The 25142-nt window shown below is 34.6% G+C and overlaps 1 non-coding gene across 1 annotated transcript; it reads right to left on the reverse strand.

Annotated features, from left to right (window-relative positions):
- Nucleotides 1-573: 573 nt before the first annotated feature.
- On the reverse strand, nt 574-680 carry LOC139903045 (small nucleolar RNA R71). Its single transcript, XR_011777893.1, has one exon. It is a non-coding gene; the product is annotated as a small nucleolar RNA R71 (small nucleolar RNA).
- Between the last annotated feature and the right edge of the window lie 24462 nt (nt 681-25142).

A 25142-nucleotide genomic window follows, 5' to 3' on the forward strand; every position in this document is an offset into this window, starting at 1 on the left:
TTAAATTAGATTACCTTAGAATTAGATTAGTTTAGTTTAGCTTATTATAGTTTAGCTTATTTGCGAAAATTAAAAACAAAAAGGCATACCTAGTGTATGACCCAAACCCGATCTAGACCAGGGCCGTTGTTATTCGTACCCGATCCTGACGCAATAATCTCTAAAGCACGCAAGGAAGCACGAATCAGAAACCAAATGGCGTTACGCGTTACTTTAGCAGAAAACATGAAACCCTCGATTGAAGGTCGTGGAGGACCAATCAGATTTCCGGAGATTCAAGGACACTCGTTTGAGTTAAAACATCACATCATCCAGCTCATTCAGTATAGCTGTCAGTTTCAGGGATTACCGAATGACGATCCTAATTCTCACCTTGATAAATTCATATCTCTTTCGAACTCCTACAAACAGCTAGGGATAGGACAAGATATAGTCCAGCTATACTTGTTCCCCTATTCTCTCACTCATCATGCTCAAACTTGGTTTGAAGGACTGGAAAAATATTCCATCACGTCATGGACGGAGATGGCGACTAAATTCTTAACCAAATATTTCCCTCCTTCTAAACAAACCAAACTGAAGAATGACATCATTAACTTCAAACAAAGTTATGATGAATCTCTTTACACTGCATGGGAGCGTTTCAAAACTCTGCTGAAGAAATGCCCTAATCACCAGTTAGAATGGTCAGCCCAAATCTGTACCTTCTACAATGGTCTTACGGTGAATCATAGGACGACGATTGATGCAGCAGCTCAAGGGAATCTGATGAACCAAACCGCAGATGAAGCATGGGAATTGCTCGAGAACATGACGATGCATTATCATGACTGGAACAGTGGTGAAACAACTTCATCATCTGCCCCATTCTCTACACCTAACAATCAAACGGAGGCCATCAAATCCCTCACGGACAAGATGGAATCTCTTGCCAAACAACTCGAAGAATTGAAGACGCAACCGCAGCAGGTTAACCAAGATCAGGCTTGTGTTAATTGTACCAACCCGCAACCTACTGAAGACTATCAAGTTGAGCACGAAAACCCTGACGGTTCAGTCTGTTACGTTCAATACCCAGCTCGTCCACCAAATCCCGGATTCAATCAACCACCAAGGGTTAATCAATTTCAGTGAAGCAATCAACCTTTCCGCTATCGCTATCTACCTTATCCAGCCCAACAATCTCAATTGACCTACGATCAACCACTTCCACTCACTGGTCCCCCAGTTGAGGAGAATTCCCCTACCACCCAGATTACAAAAGCAGCTAACCCCACTCTCGGAGCTAATGATCAGTTAACTCAGTTCATTCAAGGACAACAACAGTTAAATCAGAGAACTGTAACCAGACAAGATCAGACAGAGATACTAATGAGAAATCAATTGGCTCTGCTCAAAAGTTTGGAAACGCAGCTCGGACAGTTATCACAACGCCTTGAAACTCGACCACAGGGAAGATTGCCAAGTAATACTATCCATAATCCCCATATAGAAGAAGCAAAGCAAATGGATTCCGTAATCCCAGAGGAAGAACCACGGAGAAGGTCAACTAGGCTCAAGAACAAATCAACATATACTCAGAAGCTGACCCCTGAAACTCCAGTTCGCATACCTTATCCTGGAAGGCTACAAGAAGAACCATCCAAGCTTGATTCCTTCAAACTTGATGAAAGATTATTGGACACCATGTCCAAAGTTCCCAACCAGAAGAGATACATCCGAAGGCTTCTTTCCACAAAGGAGAGGATACCAGACTCTAACAAAATTCCACTGAATGAAGAATGCTCTGCATTACTCAGAAACTCTCTACCACCTAAGCTAGGAGATACGGGTCGATTCGTTTTCCCGTGTTCAATCTACCAATCTGGAACCATTCATGCGCTAGCAGATTTAGGAGCAAGTATCAACCTAATCCCCTACTCTCTCTACAAGAGATTAGAGATAGGAGACTTGTCACCAACCAAAATGACAATCCAACTTGCCGATCATACAATTCGATATCCTAAGGCCATAGTTGAGAACGTCTTGGTGAAAGTCGACAAATTCTTATATCCTACGAATTTCGTAGTAATAGATATTAAGGAAGACCTACACACCCCAATAGTGTTAGGAAGACCTTTCATGAATACGGCTAGGACTGTCATTGATGTGTACAATCAAACCATGATCTTACCATCACATGGGGAGAGCATTACCTTCAAAATTGATCGACCAACCGATCTTTCTGGATAGGCAGAGATGTTTGCTATTTCCACCAGATGGATCACTTTCGATGATGAGTCATTACCATCAGCCGAAGATATCGAGATAGGTGTCGAATCACAGTCTGTAGACGACCCAGAAATGGAAGAAGAGGATCCCAGCTAAGAAATAGAGGAAGAGGAGGAATCTGAAGAGGAAGAGGAAATGGAAGACGTTAAAGAAACTGCGACAGCACCCGTCCCAAGCACTGAGATTCATGAAAAAATAATGAGGCTTGAAACGGCAGATCACAGTTTAATCATTCGCTTCAAGAAGAAGAACGACAAGGCTGAGGTTAAGGATATAGAAATTGATACTGTAAGTATCAAAGTGGAGAATCAGAATATTGAAGAAACCCGTTCATCAGACGCATCCTCAGAGGAACCTGATACCGATGAAGACGAGGAAGTGCATCATGAAGACATTCTGACTAACTCACACTCTTCAATCAAACCAGATCAAGGGGAGCCGGACTCTTCTTCAAATCAAATTCCGATTATATCCACACATGCAGACATGATTACCTTCATTAATGATACCGATGAATTTGAAGACATTCTCGAAGCCATCCGAAAGTCAACCATTGATTTTTCGCTACGCTTAACAGAACGAATCATGGCTATCAGAGAAGAGCACCACCTCTATCTCCGAAGAGAAGACAATGATGTTGAAATCCTAGAAGAACGCATTCAAGACTTTATCAATTCTCTTCACGATCATATCTATCACGAAGAAAGGCAACGAGAGCATAATTCAGTAGTTCGCACTATTCTCGAGACAAGATTCTGTCGAGATCAGAAGATCATTTACTCTAAGGTTTATATCGCCTTAGCCAGATCTGCACTTCCGTTCTCACGAAACGAACGAGCACTACTGACTCCCATCCGGAAGCATATGGATCTTTCCACCGGCCACCTGACTTATCACTCTGATTTGCAAATGATCGAGGATATTCACAGCCTTTTCACTCTTCTGGATAGAGATAATTTCGAAAGCACACCAGACAGACTAGTGATTTACGTAACAATTGATCACCACGCTGATCTGATTATCAAGGAGTTACAAGACGCTGTTATGGAGGAAGCAAGACGAAACAATACGTTCTCTCATCTTGAACCAGATCGAGTCAACATTGCCACCTATGTTACGAAGCAGCTATCATGTATCTTCCATGAATCCACAGATCCTAGTTTCATATTTAAAGCTGGATGTCGGGAGATATACTCAAAGACGGTGAAATTAATACTCGGATCAGGATTGCTGTTCACTTCTTTCCAGCTTCATCTCTTAACTAATTTGTGCAAAGCTACAGACTCTTACTGTGGAGATCACCGTTCAGAAGACTTCGAAATTCTAAAGATACAGTTTCTTACATTGTTTGAAGACCTCCGAAATGAGCATCCATGAAAGGACCCGTTCATATACATTATAAACGATTCACAATAGTTGATTACATCGCGAGGTATTTGACCTCTATATGATACATTTTACAAACATTGCAATCGTTTTTAAAAGACAAACTTTCTTTACAACGAAAATTGATGGTATGCACACCATTTCATAATACATCCAACTATAATTGACTTAATAATAATCTTGATGAACTCAATGACTTGAATGCAACGTCTTTCAAAATATGCCATGAATGACTCCAAGTAATTTCCTTAAAATGAGCTAATACACAGCGGAAGATTTCTTTAATACCTGAGAATAAACATGCTTTAAAGTGTCAACCAAAATGTTAGTGAGTTCATAGGTTTATCATAACAATCATTTCAATATATTAATAGACCACAAGATTTCCGTTTATAAATATATGTACACTCGCAAGTGTATAAAAGTATTCTATAAGTTGTAGGCACCCGGTAACAAGCCTTAACGTTCATATTTTACCCACTGAAGTACACCAGATCAGGTGTGTTTAAAATAACCTCGAAGTACTAAAGCATCCCATAGTCAGGATGGGGTTTGTCAGGCCCAATAGATCTATCTTTAGGATTCGCGCCTACCGTACATAGACAAGTAGTTTAATGTTACCATGCTAAGGGTATATTTCTGGTTTAAACTGTAACGACCCGCACTTTTTCGATCATTCTATACTTATAAGATTAATATTTACATAAATTAAACCTTGCCAACATGATAAGCAATCCAAATTGTCGAGACTTATATTTCCGAAAAGAGTTTTACACAACGTTTGACCGTCTAGTTTGACCGATGATATCACGAACTATACAATATATGATAATTATACGTTTGTGTATATATATGTATATATACATATTTAACATGATTAATGAATGTTTTAATATCTCATTTTGTATTAATAACAACAAGTTATATGTGTATTTTGAAACTACTAACTTAAGTTTTCAAAACGATAACAATACGTAACGTTATTTGACTTAAATACTTAAGACTATAATGTTTATACATATATTGTATAAGTAATGTATTTAATCACTTTTAAGAACTTAAATACATAAAATCATATAAGTGTATTCACAAAAGATAGCTATATTTGAATCCTCATTCCATTTTTCACAAAATTTCTATACGTATATTTAGAGTATTTGTACTCGTATCATACCTAGCTTCTATACGTATTTACTAATAGTAAATACACATCAAAATCACCACCTAACCAGCCATTATTCATGCCCTTAGAGCTAGGTAATTACTTTTGGATGATTACTTGACTAATTAACAAAAATACAAACTAAAATTTTGTCATGTTATCCTTAAAGATCACATTTTTAGGAGTATATATGTATCATCATTTTTGATTCATTTTTACTTCAATCTCTTAACTAAAAACACACACTCTTTCTTACTCTCTAAACTCCATAACAATCCAGCAAAGTTCCATGAAGATCTAGCTTCAAAAACCATACTAAAACACCATAAGAAAACCATACAAAAACACTTCAAGAAAACCTTCCAAGAACACCAACTTACTTCCAATCTTTCATCCACTTCCATCACCCTTTTGATTCTAGCTTCTTACTTCTCTTTTACAGCAACTTCATCCAAGGAACTTGAGGTAGAATCTATGTTCATAACCTTATTCAATTCATATATATATAGCTATCTTATTTTGTGGTACAAAAGTTTAACAACAAGAACATAGTTTGAATGTTTTCAAACTTGTTTGCAAACTAAATAGATCCTTCTAACTTAACTTTTAAAATACTTCAAGACATGTAACATAACTTATTTATATGCTAATTTAACAAGGTAAAACTTGGTTTTTCAAAGTATAAGTATTTTTAGAAAAATGGTCATTAAATGATTTTGTTGTAACAAAAATGTTTAACTTCATATGTTTCACTAATGTTTCACTTATGCCGTATGATTTTGAATACAAACCAAGGTATTTACAGTTCATAGTCTTAAAGAAGAACTCGATCCAAGAAGATGGCAATTTGAATCAACGAAAACGGATTTGTAACGAAGAAACTATGACCGAAACAAAATTGGTTATCCTAGATCATTTCAACTACGGGATCAATTGGAAAAAAATGATATAAATCACATATTTCTAAGATAACATGATATTTTATATATATGTACTTATAATTCAATTTTATATGGTTCAGGATCACCCGTAAACAACACGAGAAGATTAATCATAAGATCCCATGATTGTACGCAACACGTCATTTGACAACACCGGTACTTTATGTACGCAACACGTCATTTGACAACACCGGTACCATGGGTCAAGATTAATCTCGACCAATACATATACGATGGGGTTTTATTTATTTCGTTGGGGGTTTTATTTATTTCATTGCGGGTATATTAAACATCTAAAAATGAACCATTAAAATTGAATTACTAACATCGAAATGCTAACTACGGACTAAGGAAATATTCAAAATATTAAAAGTATAACAAGTATATATATATATGACGTTTGTTTTAAAATGAAAACATATTGATATATTATATATGGATAGGTTCGTGATATCAACCGGAAGACCGAGTCGAATTATATATATCATCAAGACAAGAGTGAGTATATAGTCCCACTTTTAAACTCTAAATATTTCGGGATGAGAATACATGTATTTTATGTTTTACGATATGGACACAAGTAACTGAAAAATATATTCTACGTTGAGTTGTACCACTGGCATACTTCCCTGTAGCTTGGTAACTAATATTTACAGCGGTATTGTAAACGCGAATCCTGTTGATAGATCTATCGGGCCTGACAACCCCAACCGGACTGGACGACCAGTATTCAACGGTTGCACAGTACTTCGTTTTGTGACTACACTTGGTACGGTGTAGTAAGATTTCATATTAAAGGGAATATGCGACGTGAAAATGTTAAGTATGGTTATCAAGTGCTCAACCACTTAGAATACTTTTATTAAACTGTTTATATACGAAATCTTGTGGTCTATATATATATTGCTGCCGGCATTAAACCTATATCTCACCAACTTTATGTTGACCTTTTTAAAACATGTCTATTCTCAGGTGATTTCTAAAGCTTCCGCTGCATCATGTTGGATCTAACCAGGATCTTGCGTACGCATGTTTGTGTCAAAAATAAAACTGCATATCCGAGATGTTGTATTGTAAAATATGCTAGAAACCGTGTTGTTGTCATCATTTGTAAAGTTTGTAAGTCGAAGATTATCGCTAAACGTTAATCTTCTTTTTATTGTCTTAAGCTTGTAACAAAAATAATGGTTATGGTTTGTAATGTATAATATATGCAGTTTTCTTTCAAAAATGTCTCATATAGAGGTCAATACCTCGCAATGAAATCATACGTTATCTAACGCGTTCTTATGGTTAAGGACGGGTTATGACATGTGGTATCAGAGCGTTGGTCTTAGCGAACCAGGTCTGCATTAGTGTGTCTAACCGAGAAGCCGTTAGGATACATTAGTAAGTCTGGACTTTGACCGGGTCTGATTTAAAAAAAAAAAAAACCATTGCTTATCACTGTTGGTTAAAATTTATATGTAAATATTATATAAGTACTAATGGGTTAGTTGTTGTGTGATAGATGTCGAGCTCAAAAATTGTTATCACAATCAACGACTCCGAATCAGAATCTTCAGATGGCGTTCCAGTCATTAACCTGTCCGATGACGAAAATGATATCCTTGGGGAAGACTCACAAATTCCGGATGAACCAACTATAGAAATATCGGAAAGTGAACCCGAGGAGGAAAGTGAACCCGAGGAGGAAAGTGAACCCGAGGAGGAAAGTGAACCCGAGGAAGAAATACAGGAAATTACAAAAGACGAGTTCGAACTAGGAAAGAAACGAAAGGCTAATGAATTAGAAAATCCAAATCCCGAGTTTAATGAGAATGAAGTGGCACCAATTCCACTCAACACTACCACCCCTATCCCCGCTATTCCTATTAGTGCTATCCCCGTATCTAGTTCTTCGGCACCTCAGCCAAAACGTAGGGAGACAGCTAGGATTCGCGCTGGGGGATTCCCTGGACATAAATGTTTTGGGAAATAGACCAAATGATGCGCTACCGTATTAAACCATGGAATCACATAATGTTTTGTATAATATTATTAGTGTGGTTTGTTTAAAGTTTGATGTAAGCATATGTAAAATAGCGAAGTATGAAATGCAATAATTTTCCATGGTTAAGTATTATTTAGATTGTAGTAATTGATTCTGTACTAAGCTATTAAGTATGAACATTAACGGGTAGGTACTACCCAAGATATAATTATAAAACGCTAATAAGAAGAAAAGGCTTTTATAATAATACCTGGTTCATATTATTAAGAAGCTATAAATGTACTATAAATACACACTACATCTATAATATTTCATGTGAATAATTATTTTCTTTCATTAGGAAATGGCGCGATTGAATCGAATGACGGAACAAGAACTCGAGGAACTCATCAACCAGCGAGTGAACGACAGAATGTTATGGGTTGAGGCTGCAAGAGCTGCTGCAGTTAACCCAAATCCTCGTGTAGGATGTACTTACAAGACTTTCCAAGCTTGCAAGCCATCATCATTCAGTGGAACGGAAGGACCGATCGGTTTAACCCGATGGATAGAAAAGATGGAGACGGTGTTTAAAATCAGTGGTTGTGATGAAAAAGACATGACCAAGTTTGCATCGTGCACTTTACAAGATAGTGCACTCACATGGTGGAAGAATTATGTGAAGGCGGTAGGAGGAGATGTAGCTTATGATACTCCATGGGAAGAATTCAAAGCGATGATAATCACCGAGTATTGTCCAAGGAATGAGGTTATTAAGTTAGAAGATGAGTTACGAAGTTTGAAGGTGGTTGGTACTGAAATCACCAACTACAATCAGCGATTCATGGAATTGGTTTTACTATGTCCTGAATTGGTTCCAACCGAAGCACGGAAGATTGAAATGTACAAAGGTGGTTTGCCCAAAAAGGTCAAGGCAAACGTTACAGCATCGAAACCTAAAACAATTCATGAAGCTATAACCATGGCGAACGAGCTAATGGATCAGGTCATTTTGGACAAGAAAGCATTCAATACTGAGGTGAAGGTATTGGGGAACAAGAAAAAGTGGAATGGAGGTTATGATCGAGGTAACCAACAACAACCTTATAAGAAACAAGAAACCACGAAAGGTGCGGGTAGCGGTTCAGGCTTTGGTTACAAAGGACAAAGTCCTTTATGCAACCGTTGTCACAAACATCATTTTGGTTACTGTAGTGTGTTGTGCACTAAATGCAATAGACAGGGACATCTTGCTGAAGATTGTAAGGCTCTCGTTACAAATGCAAATGGTAACAAGACTCCTGCCACCAACGCAAATAGAACTGCTTTGGCTAACATTACTTGTTTTGGGTGTGGAAAACAAGGTCACTATAAGAGCCAGTGCCCGAATCAGAATAGCGGACCTGCACGTGGAAGAGCGTTTGTTATTAATGCTAGAGAGGCCCGAGAAGACCCGGAGCTTGTTACGGGTACGTTTACCATTAACAACTTATCAGCATCTATTTTATTTGATACTGGCGCCGATAGAAGTTACGTGTGTATAAATTTTTACACTAAATTGAATTGTTCATCATTACCTCTAGATGCTAAGTATTTGATTGAGTTAGCTAATGGTAAACTAATTAAAGCCGATAAAATTTGTCGTGATTGTGAAATAAATCTAGCCGGAGAAACGTTTAAAATCGACTTAATACCCGTAGAATTAGGAGGTTTTGATGTAATAGTCGGCATGGACTGGATGTCCAGAATAGGAGCGGAAGTTGTTTGTGCCAAGAAGGCAATTCGTATTCCTGGTAAGGATAAAATACCGGTGATGATTTATGGAGAGAAGGGTAATTCAAAGCTAAAACTCATTAGCTGTTTGAAAGCCAAGAAGTGTTTAGAAAAGGGATGTTACGCTATTTTAGCACATGTTAATAAAGTCGAAAAGAAAGAAAAGTGCATCAACGACGTGCCTGTGGCAAGAGATTTTCCTGAAGTTTTTCCGGAAGAATTGCCGGGATTACCTCCATTTAGATCGGTAGCATTTCAAATAGATTTAGTACCAGGAGCTGCACCAGTGGCTCGTGCTCCATATAGACTTGCACCGTCCGAGTTAAAAGAACTTCAAAGTCAGTTAAAAGAATTACTGGACCGTGGATTCATACGACCGAGTACTTCACCGTGGGGAGCTCCAATTTTGTTTGTTAAGAAGAAAGATGGATCTTTTAGGATGTGTATAGACTATCGTGAATTAAATAAGTTAACTATCAAGAATCGGTATCCACTACCGAGAATTGATGACTTATTTGATCAATTGCAAGGATCATGTGTTTATTCGAAAATCGACTTAAGATCGGGCTATCATCAACTACGCGTCAAAGAAGAGGACATTCCGAAAACTGCTTTTCGGACACGTTATGGTCATTACGAATTTTTGGTTATGCCGTTTGGATTGAAAAATGCGCCAGCTGTATTCATGGACCTCATGAATCGAGTTTGTAGTCCGTATTTAGATAAGTTTGTTATCGTTTTCATTGATGATATTCTTATCTATTCCAAGAGTGAGCAAGAGCATGAAGAGCATTTAAGGTTGATACTGGAGTTGTTGAGAAAAGAACAACTTTATGCTAAATTTTATAAGTGTGCTTTCTGGTTGAAAGAAGTGCAATTTCTTGGTCACGTTGTTAATAACGAAGGAATTCAGGTTGATCCAGCAAAAACTGAAGCCATTGAAAAATGGGAGACTCCTAAGACACCAATGCAGATACGCCAATTTTTGGGTTTAGCCGGTTATTATAGAAGGTTTATTCAAGATTTTTCTCGAATAGCTAAGCCGTTGATAGCATTAACGCAAAAAGGGAAGAAATACGAATGGACCTCGGAGCAGGAGAACGCATTTCAATTATTGAAGAAGAAGTTAACTACGGCGCCTATTTTATCGTTACTTGAAGGGAACGATGATTTTGAAATATATTGTGACGCTTCGCGACAAGGTTTTGGTTGTGTTCTTATGCAACGAAAGAAAGTAATTGCATTTGCATCCCGACAATTGAAGATTCACGAGCGGAATTATACGACGCATGATCTAGAACTGGGAGCAGTCGTGTTTGCATTGAAGATGTGGAGACATTACTTGTATGGGGTTAAATTCACTGTGTTTACTGATCATAAAAGCCTTCAACATATTTTCGATCAAAAACAGCTGAACATGAGGCAACGTAGGTGGGTTGAGTTAATAAACGACTATGATTGTGAAATTCGTTATCATCCCGGAAAGGCGAACGTGGTGGCCGATGCTTTAAGCAGAAAGGAACGATAACCAATTCGAGTGCGAGCAATGAATATAAAAATTCGCATGAATCTCAACTCACAAATCAAAGAAGTTCAACGAGAAGCACTTACTAAAGAAAATAAAGGAAATGAAATAATGAAAAAGTATGAGAAGCAACTCGTTATGCGGGAAGATGGAATTCGATATTTTGCAAATCGTATTTGGGTACCGAAGTTGGGTGGATTAAGGAAGTTGATATTGAACGAGGCACATAAGACAAGATACTCGATACATCCTGGAGTTGGAAAGATGTATCAAGATCTTAAGACACGTTATTGGTGGCCTAATTTAAAAACAGACGTTGCAACATATGTTGGGGAGTGTTTAACTTGTTCCAAGGTTAAAGCAGAACACCAAAAGCCGTCAGGGTTACTTCAACAACCAGAAATCCCAGAATGGAAATGGGATGGTATTACCATGGATTTCATCACGAAGTTACCAAAGACTGCCTGGGGATACGACACCATTTGGGTGATTGTTGATCGTCTCACCAAGTCTGCACATTTCTTACCTATAAAGGAAACGGATAGAATGGAGAAACTATTACGATTGTATATAAAGGAAGTTGTTTCAAGGCATGGAATACCTATTTCCATTATATCCGATCGTGATAGTAGATTTACCTCAAAGTTTTGGCAATCACTACAGGAGGCATTAGGAACTCGTTTGGATATGAGTACCGCATATCATCCGCAGACCGACGGGCAGAGTGAGAGAACGATTCAGACTCTCGAAGACATGCTCAGGGCATGTGTGATCGATTTTGGAAACGGATGGGATAAATATCTACCGTTAGCAGAATTCTCGTATAATAATAGTTATCATGCGAGCATTGGAGCTGCGCCATTCGAAGCATTGTACGGAAGGAAGTGTAGATCTCCTATCTGTTGGAATGAAGTAGGAGATCGACATTTAACTGGTCCCAAGATCATACATGAAACGACCGAGAAGATAGTACAAATCAAGGAGAGATTGAAAACAGCCCGTAGTCGCCAAAAGAGCTACGCCGATGTCCGAAGGAAACCATTAGAGTTTCAGGTCGGGGACATGGTTATGCTAAAGGTGTCGCCTTGGAAAGGTGTGATACGTTTCGGTAAAAGGGGTAAACTAAACCCAAGGTACGTAGGCCCGTTTAAGATCATCGAACGCATTGGACCGGTAGCTTATCGACTCGAGTTACCGCAACAACTCGCCGGAGTACATAATACCTTTCACGTCTCGAACCTTAAGAAGTGTCTTGCAAAGGAAGATCTCACCATTCCTCTTGAAGAAATCCATGTCGATGAGAAACTACAATTCATCGAAGAACCAATCGAAATCATGGACCGTGAAGTTAAACAGCTCAAGCAGAGCAACATACCGATCGTTAAGGTTCGTTGGAATGCTCGAAGAGGTCCTGAGTTTACTTGGGAACGAGAGGATCAGATGAAACGAAAGTATCCGCACTTGTTTCTCGATAACGCAAAATAGGTACAATTTTAAAATTTCGGGACGAAATTTATTTAACGGGGAGGTAATGTAACGACCCGCACTTTTTCGATCATTCTATACTTATAAGATTAATATTTACATAAATTAAACCTTGCCAACATGATAAGCAATCCAAATTGTCGAGACTTATATTTCCGAAAAGAGTTTTACACAACGTTTGACCGTCTAGTTTGACCGATGATATCACGAACTATACAATATATGATAATTATACGTTTGTGTATATATATGTATATATACATATTTAACATGATTAATGAATGTTTTAATATCTCATTTTGTATTAATAACAACAAGTTATATGTGTATTTTGAAACTACTAACTTAAGTTTTCAAAACGATAACAATACGTAACGTTATTTGACTTAAATACTTAAGACTATAATGTTTATACATATATTGTATAAGTAATGTATTTAATCACTTTTAAGAACTTAAATACATAAAATCATATAAGTGTATTCACAAAAGATAGCTATATTTGAATCCTCATTCCATTTTTCACAAAATTTCTATACGTATATTTAGAGTATTTGTACTCGTATCATACCTAGCTTCTATACGTATTTACTAATAGTAAATACACATCAAAATCACCACCTAACCAGCCATTATTCATGCCCTTAGAGCTAGGTAATTACTTTTGGATGATTACTTGACTAATTAACAAAAATACAAACTAAAATTTTGTCATATTATCCTTAAAGATCACATTTTTAGGAGTATATATGTATCATCATTTTTGATTCATTTTTACTTCAATCTCTTAACTAAAAACACACACTCTTTCTTACTCTCTAAACTCCATAACAATCCAGCAAAGTTCCATGAAGATCTAGCTTCAAAAACCATACTAAAACACCATAAGAAAACCATACAAAAACACTTCAAGAAAACCTTCCAAGAACACCAACTTACTTCCAATCTTTCATCCACTTCCATCACCCTTTTGATTCTAGCTTCTTACTTCTCTTTTACAGCAACTTCATCCAAGGAACTTGAGGTAGAATCTATGTTCATAACCTTATTCAATTCATATATATATAGCTATCTTATTTTGTGGTACAAAAGTTTAACAACAAGAACATAGTTTGAATGTTTTCAAACTTGTTTGCAAACTAAATAGATCCTTCTAACTTAACTTTTAAAATACTTCAAGACATGTAACATAACTTATTTATATGCTAATTTAACAAGGTAAAACTTGGTTTTTCAAAGTATAAGTATTTTTAGAAAAATGGTCATTAAATGATTTTGTTGTAACAAAAATGTTTAACTTCATATGTTTCACTAATGTTTCACTTATGCCGTATGATTTTGAATACAAACCAAGGTATTTACAGTTCATGGTCTTAAAGAAGAACTCGATCCAAGAAGATGGCAATTTGAATCAACGAAAACGGATTTGTAACGAAGAAACTATGACCGAAACAAAATTGGTTATCCTAGATCATTTCAACTACGGGATCAATTGGAAAAAAATGATATAAATCACATATTTCTAAGATAACATGATATTTTATATATATGTACTTATAATTCAATTTTATATGGTTCAGGATCACCCGTAAACAACACGAGAAGATTAATCATAAGATCCCATGATTGTACGCAACACGTCATTTGACAACACCGGTACTTTATGTACGCAACACGTCATTTGACAACACCGGTACCATGGGTCAAGATTAATCTCGACCAATACATATACGATGGGGTTTTATTTATTTCGTTGGGGGTTTTATTTATTTCATTGCGGGTATATTAAACATCTAAAAATGAACCATTAAAATTGAATTACTAACATCGAAATGCTAACTACGGACTAAGGAAATATTCAAAATATTAAAAGTATAACAAGTATATATATATATGACGTTTGTTTTAAAATGAAAACATATTGATATATTATATATGGATAGGTTCGTGATATCAACCGGAAGACCGAGTCAAATTATATATATCATCAAGACAAGAGTGAGTATATAGTCCCACTTTTAAACTCTAAATATTTCGGGATGAGAATACATGTATTTTATGTTTTACGATATGGACACAAGTAACTGAAAAATATATTCTACGTTGAGTTGTACCACTGGCATACTTCCCTGTAGCTTGGTAACTAATATTTACAGCGGTATTGTAAACGCGAATCCTGTTGATAGATCTATCGGGCCTGACAACCCCAACCGGACTGGACGACCAGTATTCAACGGTTGCACAGTACTTCGTTTTGTGACTACACTTGGTACGGTGTAGTAAGATTTCATATTAAAGGGAATATGCGACGTGAAAATGTTAAGTATGGTTATCAAGTGCTCAACCACTTAGAATACTTTTATTAAACTGTTTATATACGAAATCTTGTGGTCTATATATATATTGCTGCCGGCATTAAACCTATATCTCACCAACTTTATGTTGACCTTTTTAAAACATGTCTATTCTCAGGTGATTTCTAAAGCTTCCGCTGCATCATGTTGGATCTAACCAGGATCTTGCATACGCATGTTTGTGTCAAAAATAAAACTGCATATCCGAGATGTTGTATTGTAAAATATGCTAGAAACCGTGTTGTTGTCATCATTTGTAAAGTTTGTAAGTCGAAGATTATCGCTAAACGTTAATCTTCTTTTTATTGTCTTAAGCTTGTAACAAAAATAATGGTTATGGTTTGTAATGTATAATATATGCAGTTTTCTTTCAAAAATGTCTCATATAGAGGTCAATACCTCGCAATGAAATCATACGTTATCTAACGCGTTCTTATGGTTAAGGACGGGTTATGACATAAACCCACGTAGAATTAGTTTTAGTACTTGTGCCTATTTCGTAAAACATTTATAAAAACAGCGCATGTATTCTCAGTCCCAAAAATATATATAAAAGGTAGCAAATGAAACTCACAATACTGTATTTTGTAGTAAAAATACATATGACGTCATTGAACAAGTGCAATGTTGGCCTTGGATTCACGAACGTATCAATATTGAGATTCAATATTGCAGGAAAAGTACGTAGACGCAACGGAGATGATAAACACTAGTTTGACTCACGAGCAATACTCCCGAATCATACCCATAACCTCTATAGCTTTAACCCATAATTTCCTTAGCTCTATCCCGCTCGAAAAACAATTTCGAAATCACTCGGACAGCACTCCGTCATAATATTTTATGTATACTTATAATATCTTGAAATAATACGGAGTAAATATATATATGTAAATCGATTGAGAGAGTTTAGAGAAAATATTTTCAAGTTTCTATCAAATAATGAAACCTATTGAATTCTATTTATAATAGATTTTTGAATTATTAAAGTATGAATTATTAAAGTGAATTATTAAAGTATGAATTATTAAAGTGAATTATTAAAGTATGAATTATTAAAGTGAATTATTAAAGTATGAATTATTAAAGTGAATTATTAAAGTATGAATTATTAAAGTAAATTATTAAAGTATGAATTATTAAAGTGAATTATTAAAGTATGAATTATTAAAGTGAATTATTAAAGTATGAGTTATTAAAGTGAATTATTAAAGTATGAATTATTAAAGTGAATTATTTAAGTATGAATTATTAAAGTTAAGGTAAAGTAAAAATAAAGTAAAGGTAAAGTTTAAGTATAGTAAGAGTATAAAACTATGTACGTATAATACGCGTATAAATATATATAATATTAATTTAAATCATTATATATATTTAATAAAATAAAATATAAATATCGTTATATATATTTAATAAAATAAAATATAAATATCGTTATCTTTATCATACTGGTTAAGTAATTAGTTGTTAAAAGTGGTTCTAGATATTTATAAAAGTTATATACGTTTTAATAATAAAGTTCTTTTTAAACTGAAAACGTTTTTGTACGTTTGAAACTAAATCAAATAAATATGATAATTTTGTTTTCCAAAACTAAATATATTTAAGAAGCATTTTGTTTAAAGGTTAAAATAATGGAAATCGTTATATCATAAAACATTTTAGAAAAGTAAAATCATATATTTTCATAATAGGTTTTAAGTTTTTAAATTACAGTCTGTTGGTGAAGCATGCGATAAAGTTCAAAGGTTAAATAAACGTATGAAATAATCTTAATGAAAAATGTCGAGTTACTTAACTTGTCGATATCCAACATCTAAGTTATTTACACTTCACGTTCTTACTTATAAATCACTTTACCATTTTCCGAATGTCGTCAAAAAGAATAGATTTCTTAAATCACAGTGGACCTTATAACATAGACCCGTAATCATATCATAATGTATCTGAAAAGTCAATCATTTGATATTATCTTCTAATTCCATCGATAAACATATTGAAACAAATACGTTCATGTAAAGTATTATACGTTTAATACTTTATTAATATTTTTAAGTTATAATATATATATATATATACATATATATACATATTTATTTATATATAACGGTTCGTGAATCGTCGAAATTTGGTCGAGGTTATACTGAATGTATGAACACAATTTAAAATTCTTGAGATTTAACTTAACAAACTTTGCTTATCGTGTCGGAATAATATAAAGATAAAGTTTAAATTTGGTCGGAAATTTCCGGATCGTCACAGTACCTACCCGTTAAAGAAATTTCGTCCCGAAATTTGAGTAAGGTCGTCATGGTTAACCATAAAACTGTTTTCATGACGAATATGTGTTGATAAATAGAGTTTCATCATTACTGAGTAATGTAGATAAAAGGATTCGATTATGTGAAGCGTACGAGGGTAGCTGTCACAACAGTTTGAGATAGAAATTTAACTTTTGACGTAGTCACGGTGGATTTCTGGAATTCAAGGGATTTAAAAAAATCTTTAAAATCTGAATAAAATTTGATTCTTCGGAGATTAAGGAATAGGATCTTCTTTGGTTAAATGCGATAATCTGTTTTGATTGCTCTGTCGGATATTTCATTATAAATCCACCCTCTTTATTTCCTTTATATTTTGGAGTTACGTCCTTTTGTTTTCTCTTCTCGACTTTAAGTCAGCGAATAATGGTTCAGAATTCGTAAGTATGGAGTTTCGAATGAACATGACTAATGTTCTAAGGAAGAAATTATAATAGCACGATCTTGATTGGCTAATTACCAGAATTCAAGAGAAAAGACAGAATTATCAAGAAATTATGTTCTTGATATGTTTAGAGATTAGATAGAATGTAAGAGTCGCGGAACATGGCACATGATGACGTTATGGTCTGTGAATCACCATGTTTCATTAGAAACTCAGCATGACTTACTGTAATATAATCACGTTGATCAAGTGTCATTATATTATACTAACTCATGCTTCAGTTCCCAACACTACTTCGAAAACATTCATACTTCAAACTCGAAGATTACAGATTTTAGAAACTAAACAGTTTCCTTTATGATATAACACTGATATCGCGAAGAGATAAATGATTTCGGACAAGAATACTTATGAAAATATCCTCAGAAATATCGAAGATATTTATGATGATATTTTTGGAATTTCTAAGATCGAAGGTTGATGAAAAAAGATTTTCCGCAAGATTTTAACATGACTTCGAAGCAAGATATTCTCTAAAGATTTCATAGGATCCAGAATTACCTGGATTCTTTGAATATAGGGTTTGGTCCTTGTATTTGTCCTTGATCTCCTTCATGGTTAGCTCAATCTGTTTTTCAGTACCAAATTTTCTATCGAGCGTTCCCAACATTCCATTCTTTATTATCAAACTTTTGACCGTTTAGACCATCTACGATTTTGTTGTTTCCTCTACATTTAATGCTACCATATCTGGGTCATCGGTTATCAATCCGAGGTGGTTTCAAGAGAATTGTGTTTTTAGATGATTAAACGTCGATGGTAATATGGTGGAATATAAAAGGTTCCCCGGTAACAATAAAGAGCACGCATATATATATCAAAATTATGATATGGTTGTTTCGAACGAAAAGTCGAAGTTGATTTGCTGGAGCTGTGACAAAATTTGCTACTTTGAAAAGGAATTGCAAAGTGATTTTCGGTAATAACAACACCCAGGGAGCTAGCACAGATACGTGTTAAACATTTACTCAGGTTCCGAGTGTTTTCAGGTGCATAACTATATGCATCGATCTTTTCTTCCGTAGATGAAGTGCGGTTAGTTTATCCTCTCGATTGAGGTGTTTTCAAGAATCATGAAAGATTTGAATGCGGATTGTAATCGTCAAGATACAAATGAAGTTTAGGATGAAATCAAGTGGCAAACTTGAAGAATTGTTTAGTTTCATATGTTATAATCAAAATTTTAATTCATTTTAATTGTCCAATGTTATTAGTCCACAGTCATAGTCCACAATTAACAGTCCAATAATTCATATATAGTTTAATATATAATATTCGAATTAATTAATACGTATCGTGACCCGTATACATGTCTCAGACTCGATCACAACTCAAAGTATATATATTATTGTAGAATCAACCTCAACCCTGTATAGCTAACTCCAGCATTACTGCATATAGAGTGTCTATGGTTATTCCAAATAATATATATATATGCGTCGATATGATATGTCAAAACCTTGTATACGTGTCTCGATATTTAAAGTGCGTAAAAATAAATAACAGAAATTAAATGACGATAAATAAAATTGCAAGAATATAAATTGTGATAAATAAATTGCGATAAATAAAATGTAATCAGTTAGCTAGGAACAGTTAGCTAGGAACAGTTAGAGTGGATTCTTAACAAAATTTCTCATAGTTAATTTGTTTGTTTCTAACAAATTTTATTTTGTCCAATGTTTTCTTCATTATGCCACTTGTTGAATTCTGATAGGCCAAAATCCAAATATAAAGTTGGATGAAAATGATTATTCTGCGGTGAACGGATACGTATATCGGTGGTTGTAAGTAGGATAGTAAATGACTGTTGAATCAGATTCGAAGAATGTACAATGTAACTTATTAATGTGAAATCTAAATATTCCTCATGTATTACCTACCCGTTAAAATATTTTCACCATTAACAGTTTGTACGAAAGAATTTTTAATTACAATCTTTATGAAAAAAATATATATACCTATATATTTTTTTCGGATGTAATCATGGATTTAATGAGTCAATATGATATTAAACTCATTTGATTTACCGTTAGAACAAGAATATATAATCTCTAAAACATTAGAGATTACATAATCGCTATGTCGAATGAAAATAAATGATGTAGAACGTCATGTAGAACGATGATTATACTCGAGGTACAGAATGAGATGTCAAAGCTGGTGATGCGGATGTTGTTATTGGTGGTACTAGTGCTGTTGGTGCTGAGGCTGGTGATGTTACTGGTGTTGGTGATACTGCAGGTGCTTGCAAATTGTGTACCGTGCTCTCTAAAGTTAACACTCGAGCTCCAAGTTCTTTAACTTCTTCTACTAACCCTGGTTGGTTATCGGTGTGAGGTAAAGGTCGGATATCTTCGATAGTTCCGTTAATGGTAGTCTCAAGACGAAAAATTCTTGCAAAAAGGGTATAAACGGTATTGCGAACGGGTTCGCCGGTTAGCGGGTCAAGTACTCCAAGGTTAGGTGGTAGATTTGGTTCATGATATGGAGTACCTTCTTCCCTTCTCCATAGGGTGAGTATGTCATGAACCCATCCCCATTTTCTCCAGTAATCACGGTAGTTGATTGGTTGGTGTGCTCCTGTCACGCTGTCTTCGGAGTCAGAGGAACTTGGACGATTCGTAGAGGCCATCTTAAGCGATCACAGAAAAGATTTTTGGTATGAAGAGTTTAGTGACAGAAATTGATAGTTGGATGGTATTCTCAATGCATAATGTGCATAGATATATATAGTACCAGGATCCCTTAAATTACGGAGAAATTTACGAGAGATATCAGGCAAGGTCTACAGTAACAGATACGCTAAGATATGAATTTTGTCTATACACTTATTCATGCAATCAATGCAGTAAAAGGTGCCTAGACTAAGAATAATGAGCAGGTAATTTCCTAAAGATGATAAGCAGATGATTTCCGACAAAAATGATAAGCGAAACTTTTGACATGCAGACACGGTCGAAGTCCAGACTCACTAATGCATCTTAATGACTATCAGTTAGACACACTAATGCAGACCTAGTTCGCTAAGACCACCGCTCTGATACCAACTGAAAGGACCCGTTCATATACATTATAAACGATTCACAATAGTTGATTACATCGCGAGGTATTTGACCTCTATATGATACATTTTACAAACATTACAATCGTTTTTAAAAGACAAACTTTCTTTACAACGAAAATTGATGGTATGCACACCATTTCATAATACATCCAACTATAATTAACTTAAAAATAATCTTGATGAACTCAATGACTTGAATGCAACGTCTTTCAAAATATGCCATGAATGACTCCAAGTAATTTCCTTAAAATGAGCTAATACACAGCGGAAGATTTCTTTAATACCTGAGAATAAACATGCTTTAAAGTGTCAACCAAAAGGTTGGTGAGTTCATAGGTTTATCATAACAATCATTTCAATATATTAATAGACCACAAGATTTCCGTTTATAAATATATGTACACTCGCAAGTGTATAAAAGTATTCTATAAGTTGTAGGCACCCGGTAACAAGCCTTAACGTTCATGTTTTACCCTCTGAAGTACACCAGATCAGGTGTGTTTAAAATAACCTCGAAGTACTAAAGCATCCCATAGTCAGGATGGGGTTTGTCAGGCCCAATAGATCTATCTTTGGGATTCGCGCCTACCATACATAGACAAGTAGTTTAATGTTACCAAGCTAAGGGTATATTTCTGGTTTAAACCCACGTAGAATTAGTATTAGTACTTGTGCCTATTTCGTAAAACATTTATAAAAACAGCGCATGTATTCTCAGTCCCAAAAATATATATAAAAGGGAGCAAATGAAACTCACAATACTGTATTTTGTAGTAAAAATACATATGACGTCATTGAACAAGTGCAATGTTGGCCTTGGATTCACGAACATATTAATATTGAGATTCAATATTGCAGGAAAAGTACGTAGACGCAACGGAGATGATAAACACTAGTTTGACTCACGAGCAATAATCCCGAACCATACCCATAACCTCTATAGCTTTAACCCATAATTTCCTTAGCTCTATCCCGCTCGAAAAACAATTTCGAAATCACTCGGACAGCACTCCGTCATAATATTTTATGTATACTTATAATATCTTGAAATAATACGGAGTAAATATATATATGTAAATCGATTGAGAGAGTTTAGAGAAAATATTTTCAAGTTTCTATCCAATAATGAAACCTATTGAATTCTATTTATAATAGATTTTTGAATTATTAAAGTGAATTATTAAAGTATGAATTATTAAAGTGAATTATTAAAGTATGAATTATTAAAGTGAATTATTAAAGTGAATTATTAAAGTATGAATTATTAAAGTGAATTATTAAAGTATGAATTATTAAAGTGAATTATTAAAGTATGAATTATTAAAGTAAATTATTAAAGTATGAATTATTAAAGTGAATTATTAAAGTATGAATTATTAAAGTGAATTATTAAAGTATGAGTTATTAAAGTGAATTATTAAAGTATGAATTATTAAAGTGAATTATTAAAGTATGAATTATTAAAGTTAAGGTAAAGTAAAAATAAAGTAACGGTAAAGTTTAAGTATAGTAAGAGTATAAAACTATGTACGTATAATACGCGTATAAATATATATAATATTAATTTAAATCGTTATATATATTTAATAAAATAAAATATAAATATAGTTATATATATTTAATAAAATAAAATATAAATATCGTTATCTTTATCATACTGGTTAAGTAATGAGTTGTTAAAAGTGGTTCTAGATATTTATAAAAGTTATGTACGTTTTAATAATAAAGTTCTTTTTAAACTGAAAACATTTTTGTACGTTTGAAACTAAATCAAATAAATATGATAATTTTGTTTTCCAAAACTAAATATATTTAAAAAGCATTTTGTTTAAAGGTTAAAATAATGGAAATCGTTATATCATAAAACGTTTTAGAAAAGTAAAATCATATATTTTCATAATAGGTTTTAAGTTTTTAAATTACAGTCTGTTGGTGAAGCATGCGATAAAGTTCAAAGGTTAAATAAACGTATGAAATAATCTTAATGAAAAATGTTGAGTTACTTAACTTGTCGATATCCAACATCTAAGTTATTTACACTCCGCGTTCTTACTTATAAATCACTTTACCATTTTCCAAATGTCGTCAAAAAGAATAGATTTCTTAAATCACAGTGGACCTTATAACATAGACCCGTAATCATATCACAATGTATCTGATAAATCAATCATTTGATATTATCTTCTAATTCCATCGATAGACATATTGAAACAAATACGTTCATGTAAAGTATTATACGTTTAATACTTTATTAATACTTTTAAGTTATAATATATATATATATATATATATATATACATATATATACATATTTATTTATATATAACGGTTCGTGAATCGTCGAAATTTGGTCGAGGTTATAATGAATGTATGAACACAATTTAAAATTCTTGAGATTTAACTTAACAAACTTTGCTTATCGTGTCAGAATAATATAAAGATAAAGTTTAAATTTGGTCGGAAATTTCCGGATCGTCACAATCCAGTCAGAGAAATCATCAACACCAGCACTGCTACCATGATTGACATTCATGGGTCAACCAGCAGAGCTGTGGATCATATTCTCATCGGACTTCAAGATTTATCAAGAGCCGAAACTGCGCACTACTTACCGTTCAGAAGATCTTCAAGAGAAGTACCGGACTTGTTACCACTATTGGTCCGACACTTTCTCAGGACTTATCCACCAAGACTCACATTCCCTCAAGAAGACCAAGATCACAACCATCAACGAGGAATGTTTGCTTTTTGAAGAATCACTACGGTCGAGCCAACGACCTTAAACAAAAGCGCTTCTCGGGAGGCAACCCGTGTAATAAAGTAGAGTAGAAGAATAAAGGATGACAAATGAGCCGATAAATAAGCAAGGAAGCCAGCTGCATCTGCTAGGGGTATTTCTTTCTTTTCGCTACTAGCTCAAGATTCAAACTATACCGCATCCTAGCTTATCACTAAGTGTGGGATACACTAGGAACATTAAGGACAATGTTCGTCTAAGTGTGGGATGTTGGTATCTTTTTATGCTATATCATAATAAACCATTACGAAGATTCCAAGTCCTTAAGCCAAATTTCAAATTTTTTGCAAAAGAAACCCTTTTCGAAAAAGTATTTTTGAAAACCTAAAACGTTTGTCAATAAAAATAAGGCTTAAGTAAGGTGAAATTCTTGTTAGACTGAAATCTCTAATAGAGCATTGCATGACTAAGGCATTATTGACCTAAATTGATTATGGTGAGGCACCCCAAATAAGACCAGCATTCATCTTTAATGCTTCACTATTTTTCGTTGAGAGTGCCGATGTCTGTGTTCAGAATCAAAACATGCTTTAGATCTACATCTCCAAGCAGCAAAGCGTGATTCGGTTGTAATCAAAATAGCTACCCATTTGTCGAACATAAGCCTTCCACACCTCTACTACTTCTACTCCACCATCACATCCATATCACCTTTACTATTTCTCAGAAAACCCATAAAATGAGATTCCTTCTGAAAACCCAATGTTATAAACCTCTCAAGTATCATGGCAAAGGTCTTGAAAAAGTTTACCGGCAAAAAGTTTCTCGAGATGAAGTCTCCAACCAAAAGGAAAAAAAATGATGAAGGAGCAGAACTAAATAAGAGAAATGCCGAAGAGAACTCGACCGAAAATGATTATCAAATGAAGAAAAGTTCAAAAGTGCTTCTCAAAATACCTCAGCACTCCTATCTATCCGAATAAAAGTCTGTATTAGGAGCGGTCTGGAGTCTTGAAGTTGTCACTTTTGTATTCGGAACTCGTTTAATCTACTGGTACTTCTATCCTTTATCTTATATAATGTTTTATGATATTATTGCCATGATTAGCGAGTATTTATCTTTAGTGTATGCTATAATGTAAGCAGTTATAATGCCGAAATAATATTATTAATTGTGTATGCTGTTGAAATGCTTTCTGATTATGCTTTAAACTCAATCGCTTTTCCAACTAATAGAACGTAGTTATAGGATCTGTTATTGGGAAGTCGCGAACCTCAATTCAGAGTACACTATCTGTGTCACCCCTTGGTAAGAGAAGTCTATCGAATACAACATAAGATCGACCGAGGCACACCGGTTGTAGTAAGTTTATCGAGCTTTGGATTCCGACTGAGGAATCTTTCGTAGTGAAACATCTGACTAGACCCCTAGTACATCGTCGGTCCCAGACCATGCTAGTGTAGTCACCAAGCATATAAACTTCGTACGTGCATGCTGAAGCACAGCGGTTGTTGTAAGCTGTACCTCTGCTAAGTAAGGCCATGGAACACGGTTAGTGTTGACCAGTACACTGCACCATAACGCGGTCTCAAGCATTGCACCCCGCTTGAGGGATTCTTAGTTAATTAAGGAACTGTTTGTTTAGACACATAAAGGATTGGACCGTTAGGATAACCGAACGTGTTCTTGGAAGTCAGACTTG

Source organism: Rutidosis leptorrhynchoides, chromosome 3, assembly GCF_046630445.1.
Source record: "Rutidosis leptorrhynchoides isolate AG116_Rl617_1_P2 chromosome 3, CSIRO_AGI_Rlap_v1, whole genome shotgun sequence".
Taxonomy (NCBI): Eukaryota; Viridiplantae; Streptophyta; class Magnoliopsida; order Asterales; family Asteraceae; genus Rutidosis; species Rutidosis leptorrhynchoides.